This window comes from Heterodontus francisci, chromosome 11, assembly GCF_036365525.1.
Source record: "Heterodontus francisci isolate sHetFra1 chromosome 11, sHetFra1.hap1, whole genome shotgun sequence".
Taxonomy (NCBI): domain Eukaryota; kingdom Metazoa; phylum Chordata; class Chondrichthyes; order Heterodontiformes; family Heterodontidae; genus Heterodontus; species Heterodontus francisci.
In genome coordinates this window covers 90,014,996-90,024,020 of record NC_090381.1, presented here as the reverse complement: position 1 = coordinate 90,024,020, position 9,025 = coordinate 90,014,996, and positions in this window count along the sequence as shown.

Genomic DNA, 9,025 nt, shown 5'->3' with positions numbered 1-9,025 from the left:
TCACGGAGTGGGTGCAGCACATCCTTCTGTGGGAGGGTGAGCCAGAGGTGGTGGTTCACATTGGTACCAATGACATAGGTAGGAAGTGGGATGAGGTCCTGAAAGCAGATTTTAGGGAGTTCGGAAGGAAATTAAAAAGCAAGACCTCAAGACCAGTCATCTCAGGATGACTCCCACTGCTAGTGAGCCAAGGAATAGGAGGATTGATCGATTGAACACATGGCTGGTGAATTGGTGTAGGAGGGTGGGCATCAGATTTCTGAGGGATTGGGATTGGTGCTGGGGCAAGTGTGACCTGTACAAGATGGACAGGCTACACCTTAACAGGACCGGAGCTAATATCCTCGCAGGGCAATTTTCTAGTGCTGTTGGGGAGGGTTTAAGCTAACTTGTCAGGAGTATGGGAACCTGAGGGGTACTCAAATTGTAAGGAAGTAAAGCTGGTAACAGGAGGTAGAAAAGTAACAAGTGATATTAGAAGGCAGGTGAAACAAATGTAAGCATCATCTAGGCTTAGAATACAGAATAATGTCAAGAAGGCAAGGTTAAGGGCACTGTACCTGACTGCATGCAGCATTTGCAACAAGGTAGATGATTTAAAGGCACAAATAGAGGTAAATGGGTATAATCTAATTGCCATTACGGAAACATGGCTTCAGGGTGACCAAGACTGGGAACTGAATATTCACGATCTTCAACATTTAGCAAGGACAGGCAAAAAGAAAAAGGAGGCGGTGTTGCACTGATAATAAGGGATGGGATCAGTACATTAGTAAGGGAGGATCTCAGATCGAAAGAACAAAATGTGGAATCTGTTTGGTCCTAAGAAACAGCAATGGGCAGCAAACATTGGTAGGAGTTGTTTATAGGCCACCAAACAATAGTGGTAGTGTGGGGCATGGTATTAAACAGGAGATTAGCGAAGCATGTGGCATGGGTAATACAGTAATAATGGGTGAATTCAATCTACATATAGACTGGGTAAACCTAATGAGCACTGATGCTGTGGAGGACGGGTTTTTGGAGTGTATTAGGGATAGTTTTCTAGAGCAGTATGTTGAGGAACCGACTAGAGAACAGGCTATTTTAGATCTAGTTTTATATAATGAGAAAGGGTTAATTAATAATCTTGTTGTAAAAGAACCTTTAGGGATGAGTGACCATAATATGACAGAATTTTACATTATCTTTGAAGTGAGGTAGTTCAATCTGAAGCTAGGGTGTTAAATATGAACAAAGGAAATTATGAAGGTACGAGGGGCAAATTGGCTGAGGTGGATTGGGAAAATACAGTAAAAGGTATGACAGTACAGAGGCAATGATAGTCTTTAAAGAATTATTACATAGTTTACAGCAACTATATATTCCTTCAAGGCACGAAAACCCCAAAGGAAAAGACAGTCAACCGTGGCTAACAAAGGAAGTTAAGGATTGTATAGGATTAAAAGAAAAAGAGAGAGAGAGAGTGTGTGTGTGTGTGTGTGTGTATATATATACAGGGAACTACAGCCCCATTAGCCTTACATCAGTGGTAGGAAAAATGCTACAATCTATTCTAAAGGATGTGATAAATGGATAATAATGATCTGATTGAGCATAGTCAACATGGATTTATGAATAGGAAATCATGTTTTACTAACCCGATGGAGTGTTTCGAAGATGTTACCAACAAAATTGATAAAGGGGAGTCAGTGGATGTGGTATACTTGGATTTTCAGGAGGCTTTTGATAAAGTCCCCCACAGGAGGTTGTTTAGAAAAATTAAAGCACATGGGATAGGAGGTAATATACTGGCATGGATTAAGGATCGATTAACAGGCAGAAAACAGAGAGTAGGAATAAATGGGTCATTCTCGCGTTGGCAGGCTGTGACTACTGGGGGTACCGCCAGGATCCTCCACCTTTTCCGCGACGTCCGCATGACGCCACTACCAAACACATCTTCCCCTCCCTTCCCCTGTCAGCATTCCAAAGTGATCGCTCCGTCTGCGACACCCTAGTCCACTCCTCCATTACCCCCAACACCTCACCCCTTCCCATGGCACCTTCCCATGAAATCGCAGGAGGTGTAACACCTGCCCTTTTACCTCCTCTCTCCTCACCATCCAAGGCCCCAAACACTCCTTTCAGGTGAGGCAGCGATTTACTTGTACTTCTTTCAATTTAGTATACTGTATTCGCTGTTCACAATGTGGTCTCGTCTGGGGAGACCAAACGAAGATTGTGTGGCCGCTTTGCAGAACACCTCCACTCAGTCCGAAAGCATAACTCCGAGCTTCCGGTTGCTTGCCATTTCAACACACCCCCTGCTCTCATGCCCACATATCTGACCTGGGCTTGCCGCAGTGTTCTAGTGAACATCAACGCAATCTCAAGAAACAGCATATCATTTACCAATTAGGCACGCTACCGCCTGCTGGACTGAACATTGAGTTCAATCATTTCAGAGCATGACGGGCCCCCCTTTTTATCTTTAGTTATTTTTTCTCTTTTATTATTTATTATTTTTAATCTGTTTAGTTTATTTTAATTTGGTTCATTATTCTTTTTTTTTAACCATGTGCCTAGCCACTGTTTTTTTTCATGTATGTGCTTTGGGCCAGGGCTGTTCATTTTTCTGTCAATTAACACCCTCTCTGCACTAACACTTTGTCTTTCAGCACACCATTAACATACCGTTTGTCTTTGTTCCATGACCTACTGGTCAGTTATTTTCTGTGACCCTCTGTCCTATCAACACCTTGCCTTTTGTTATGTCTTGCCCCATTCCCACTTTATTTGCTTAAAACCTATTACATTTCTAACATTTGTCAGTTCTGATGAAGGGTCATGGACCTGAATCGTTAACTCTGCTTCTCTTTCCACAGATGCTGCCAGACGTACTGAGTATTTCCAGCATTTCTTGTTTTTTTCAGATTTCCAGCATCTGCAGTATTTTGCTTTTATTATATTACCACAATGATCAGTACTTGGGTCCCAGCTGTTCATAGTATATATCAATGATTTGGATGTAGGGACCAAATGTAATATTTTCAAGTTCGCAGATAACACAAAACTAAGTGGGAATGTGTGTTGTGAGGAAGATGCAAAGCGGCTTCAAGGGGATTTGGACAGACTTAGTAGTGGCCAAGGACATCACAGATGGAATATAATGTGGAAAAATGTGAGGTTATTCACTTTGGTAGGAGGAACAGATGTGTGGAGTACTTCTTAAATGTTAAGAGATTTGAAAGTGTAGCTGTACAAAGGGACCTGGGTGTTCTTGTCAATAAGTCATTGAAAGCTAACATGCAGGTGCAGCAAGCAATTAAGAAGGCTAATGGTTGTTAGCTTTCATTGCAAGAGGATTTGAGTACAGGAGTAGTTTAGTCTTGCTTCAATTGTATAGAATCTTGGTTAGACTGCACCTGGAATACTGTGTGCAGTTTTGGTCCCCTTACCTTAGGAAGGATATTATTGCCATAGAGGGAGTGCAACGAAGATTCATCAGACTTGTTCCTGGGATGGGTGGACCATCCTATCAAGAGAGATTGGGGGAACTGGGCCTGTATTCTCTAGAGTTTCGAAGAGTGAGAGGTGATCTCATTGATACCTACAAAATACTTAAAGGGATAGACAGGGTAGATGCAGATAAGATGTTTTCCCTGGTTGGGGAGTCTGGAACCAGGGGACACAATTTCAAAATAAGGGGGAGGCCACTTAGGACTGAGAAGAGGAGTTTAGTTTAGTTTATGTTTAGTTTAGAGATACAGCACTGAAACAGGCCCTTCGGCCCACCGAGTCTGTGCCGACCATCAACCACCCATTTATACTAATCCTACACTAATCCCATATTCCTACCACATCCCCACCTGTCCCGATATTTCCCTACCACCTACCTATACTAGGGGCAATTTATAATGGCCAATTTACCTACCAACCTGCAAGTCTTTTGGCTTGTGGGAGGAAACCGGAGCACCTGGAGAAAACCCACGCAGACACAGGGAGAACTTGCAAACTCCACACAGGCAGGACCCAGAATTGAACCCGGGTCGCTGGAGCTGTGAGGCTGCAGTGCTAGCCACTGCACCACTGTGCCGCCCCAAAGGAGAAATTTCTTTACTCAGAGGGTTGTGAATCTTTGGAATTCTCTACCCCAGAGGGCTGTCGAATCTCAGTCATTGAGTATGTTGAGTATGAGTCCTCATTTCCCGGCGGAGCAGCAGGAGAAGGTAGCGACTCTTCGGTGGGTAAGTGAAGGCACCAGGAACTGTGTTTTAAAAGTTGTACTTACTGTTTTCCTTGTGTTCAAGCTACTTTTGGCGCGGGAGGAACCGGAAGCTGGACGGCAGCAAGGACTCCTGGGTAGGTATTTTCTTTAAAGGTGCGGAGCTCCGTGGACTCGGCCTCATTTCCCGGCGGAGCAGCAGGAGAAGGTAGCGACTCTTCGGTGGGTAAGTGAAGGCACCAGGAACTGTGTTTTAAAAGTTGTACTTACTGTTTTCCTTGTGTTCAAGCTACTTTTGGCGCGGGAGGAACCGGAAGCTGGACGGCAGCAAGGACTCCTGGGTAGGTATTTTCTTTAAAGGTGCGGAGCTCCGTGGACTCGGCCTCATTTCCCGGCGGAGCAGCAGGAGAAGGTAGCGACTCTTCGGTGGGTAAGTGAAGGCACCAGGAACTGTGTTTTAAAAGTTGTACTTACTGTTTTCCTTGTGTTCAAGCTACTTTTGGCGCGGGAGGAACCGGAAGCTGGACGGCAGCAAGGACTCCTGGGTAGGTATTTTCTTTAAAGGTGCGGAGCTCCGTGGACTCGGCCTCATTTCCCGGCGGAGCAGCAGGAGAAGGTAGCGACTCTTCGGTGGGTAAGTGAAGGCACCAGGAACTGTGTTTTAAAAGTTGTACTTACTGTTTTCCTTGTGTTCAAGCTACTTTTGGCGCGGGAGGAACCGGAAGCTGGACGGCAGCAAGGACTCCTGGGTAGGTATTTTCTTTAAAGGTGCGGAGCAGAGTTAACCCGAGACACTACACATGTAGTGTCTCCCACCCATCCTCCTCCTCTAACCTAATAATAAGACCCTTTTTACCCTCCTCCTCTAACCAAAAAGGACTGAACAGGTAAGCTATTTCACTGTTTTTGTTAATATCTATATTTGTACTTAATTAAGGGGTAATTGAGTAAAAGAAATGGCAGCCAGGGGAGTGCAGTGCTCCTCCTGCAGTATGTTCGAGGTGAGGGGAACCTCCGGTGACCCTGCCGACTTCACCTGCTGGAAGTGCATCCGTCTCCAGCTCCTATCAGACCGTGTTAGGGAACTGGAGCTGGAGCTGGATGAACTGAGGATCATTCGGGAAGCTGAGGGGGTGATAGATAGAAGCTACAGGGATGTCGTTACTCCACAAAACAAAGGCAGCTGGGTAACAGTTAGAGGTGGGAAGAGGTCAGTGCAGGGATCTCCTGTGGTCGTTCCCCTCAGCAACAAGTATACAGTTTTAGATACTGTTGGGGGGGACGGCCTATCGGGGGCAGGCTGCAGTGAACGGGTCTCTGGCACGGGGTCCTGCACTGTGGCTCAGAAGGGAAGGAGGGAGAACGGGAGAGCACTAGTCATCGGGGACTCGATGGTGAGGAGTACCGACAGGCGGTTCTGTGGGCGCAAGCGAGACGCACGGATGGTTTGCTGCCTCCCTGGTGCCAGGGTCCGTGATGTTTGTGATCGCGTCTTCAGGATCCTTAAAGGGGAGGGGGAGCAGCCAGAGGTCGTGGTGCACATTGGCACCAACGACGTAGGAAGGAAGGGTGGCACAGATGTTAGAAGTGAGTTTAGGGAGTTAGGCTGGAAGCTGAAAGCTCGGACGGACAGAGTTGTTATCTCTGGTTTGTTGCCGGCGCCACGTGATAGTGAGGCTAGGAATAGGGAGAGAGCACAGCTGAACACGTGGCTGCAGGAATGGTGTAGGAGGGAGGGCTTCCAGTTCTTGGATAATTGGACTGCATTCTGGGGAAGATGGGACCTGTTCAAACAGGACGGGCTGCATCTGAACCAGAGGGGCACCAATATCCTGGGAGGGAGGTTTGCTAGTACTGTTCGGGAGGGTTTAAACTAGTTTGGGAGGGGGATGGGAACCGGACTTGTAGTCCAGGGACCAGTGGGTCCACTCAGAAAGACAAAGAGTGTAGTGAGGTATTGGGGAAGGTAGCACTGTCGCAGAGGACAGATGGGCACGGAGAAGGGTTAAAGTGCGTATACTTCAACGCAAGAAGCATCAGGAATAAGGTGAGTGAATTGAAGGCGTGGATGGGCACTTGGGACTACGATGTTGTGGCCATCACTGAAACGTGGATAGGTGAGGGGGAGGAATGGTTCTTGGAGGTACCTGGTTATAGATGTTTTCATAAGATTAGGAATGGTGGTAAAAGAGGTGGGGGGGTGGCATTGTTAGTTAGAAATAGTGTAACAACTGCTGAAAGAATTTTCGAGGAGGATCTGCCGACTGAGGCACTGTGGGTTGAGGTCAGGAACAGGAAAGGAGCAGTCACCTTGATGGGAGTTTTCTATCGGCCCCCCAATAGCAGCAGGGAGGTGGAAGAGCAGATTGGGAAACAGATTTTGGAAAGGAGCAGAAGTCACAGGGTAGTAATTATGGGGGATTTCAACTTCCCAAATATTGATTGGCAACTCTTTAGATCGAATAGTTTGGATGGGGTAGTGTTTGTGCAGTATGTCCAGGAAGCTTTTCTGACTCAGTATGTAGACTGCCCGACCAGAGGGGAGGCAATATTGGATTTGGTACTAGGTAATGAACCAGGGCAAGTGATAGAGCTGTTGGTGGGCGAGCACTTTGGAGATAGTGATCACAATTCTGTAGCATTCACTGTGGTAATGGAGAGGGATAGGTATGTGCAACAGGGCAAGGTTTACAATTGGGGGAAGGGTAGATATGATGCTGTCAGGCAGGAACTGAGGAGCATAAGTTGGGAGCATATGCTGGCAGGGAAGGGCACGGTCGAAATGTGGAACTTTTTCAAGGAGCAGATAGTAGGGGCCATTGATAAGCATGTCCCTGTCAGACAGGGAAGGGATGGTCATGTGAGGGAACCGTGGTTGACAAGAGAGGTTGAGAGTCTTGTTAGGAAGAAGAAGGATGCGTATATAAGGTTGAGGAAAAAGGGCACAGGCATAGCTCTGGAGGGATACAAGATGGCCAGGAAGGATCTGAAGAAAGGGATTAGGAGAGCTAAGAGAGGGCATGAAAAATGCTTGGCGGGTAGGATAAAAGAAAACCCCAAGGCCTTTTACGCGTATGTCAGAAATATGAGGATGACTAGGGGGACCGTAGGTCCGGTCAAGGACAATAGCGGGAGACTGTGTGTTGAGCCGGAAGAGATAAGTGAGGTTTTGAATGAGTACTTCTCTTCGGTATTTACGAATGAGAAGGGGTGTATTACTGAAGAGGACGGTGTGAAACAGACTGGTAAGCTCGAGGAAGTGCTCGTTAGGAGGGAAGATGTGTTGGGGTTTTTGAATAACTTGAAGATAGACAAGTCTCCCGGGCCTGACGGGGTATATCCAAGGATGTTATGGGAAGCAAGGGATGAAATTGCAGAGCCGCTGGCAATGATCTTTTCATCTTCTCTGTTGACGGGGGTGGTACCAGGTGATTGGAGGGTGGCAAATGTTGTGCCCCTGTTCAAGAAAGGGAATAGGAACAACCCTGGGAATTACAGGCCAGTTAGTCTTACTTCGGTGGTAGGCAAGTTGATGGAAAAGGTGCTGAGGGATAGGATTTCTGAGCATCTGGAAAGACACTGCTTGATTCGGGACAGTCAGCACGGTTTTGTGAGGGGTAGGTCTTGCCTCACAAGCCTGATTGAATTCTTTGAGCAGGTGACCAAGCAAGTGGATGAGGGTAAACCAGTGGATGTGGTGTACATGGATTTTAGTAAGGCATTTGATAAGGTCCCCCATGGTAGACTTATGGAGAAAGTCAGGAGGCATGGGATAGTGGGGAATGTGGCCAGTTGGATTAAGAATTGGCTAACTGATAGAAGGCAGAGAGTGGTCTTAGATGGTAAATACTCAGCCTGGAGCCCAGTTACCAGTGGCGTGCCACAGGGATCAGTTCTGGGTCCTCTCCTGTTTGTGATTTTTATTAACGACTTGGATGAGGAAGTCGAAGGGTGGGTCAGTAAATTTGCAGATGATACAAAGGTTGGTGGAGTTGTGGATACCGAGGAGGGCTATTGTCGTCTGCAAAGGGACTTGGATAGGTTGCAGTGCTGGGCTGAAAAGTGGCAGATGGAGTTTAACCCTGAAAAGTGTGAGGTCGTCCATTTTGGAAGGACAAACACGAATGCAAAATACTGGGTTAACGGTAGGGTTCTTGGGCATGTGGAGGAGCAGAGAGACCTTGGGGTCTATGTGCATAGATCGTTGAAAGTTGCAACTCAAGTGGATAGGGCTGTGAAGAAGGCATATGGGGTGTTAGCGTTCATTAGCAGAGGGATTGAATTTAAGAGCCGTGAGGTGATGATGCAGCTGTACAGGACCTTGGTAAGGCCTCATTTGGAGTACTGTGTGCAGTTCTGGTCGCCTCATTTTAGGAAGGATGTGGAAGCCTTGGAGAGGGTGCAGAGGAGATTTACCAGGATGTTGCCTGGAATGGAGAATAAGTCTTACGAGGAAAGGCTGAACATTCTAGGCCTCTTCTCATTAGAACGGAGAAGGATGAGGGGTGACATGATAGAGGTTTATAAGATGATCAGGGGAATAGATAGGGTAGACAGTCAGAAACTTTTTCCCCGGGTGGAGCAAAGCGTTACAAGGGGTCATAAATTTAAGGTGAAGGGTGGGAGATATAAGGGGGATGTCAGGGGAAGGTTCTTTACCCAGAGAGTGGTCGGGGCATGGAATGCCTTGCCTGGGGAAGTTGTTGAGTCAGAAACTTTAGGGACTTTCAAACGGCTTTTAGATAGGTATATGGATAAAGGAGAATGATGGGGTATAGATTAAATTGTCCTTGACAGAGGACAAAGGATCGGCACAAC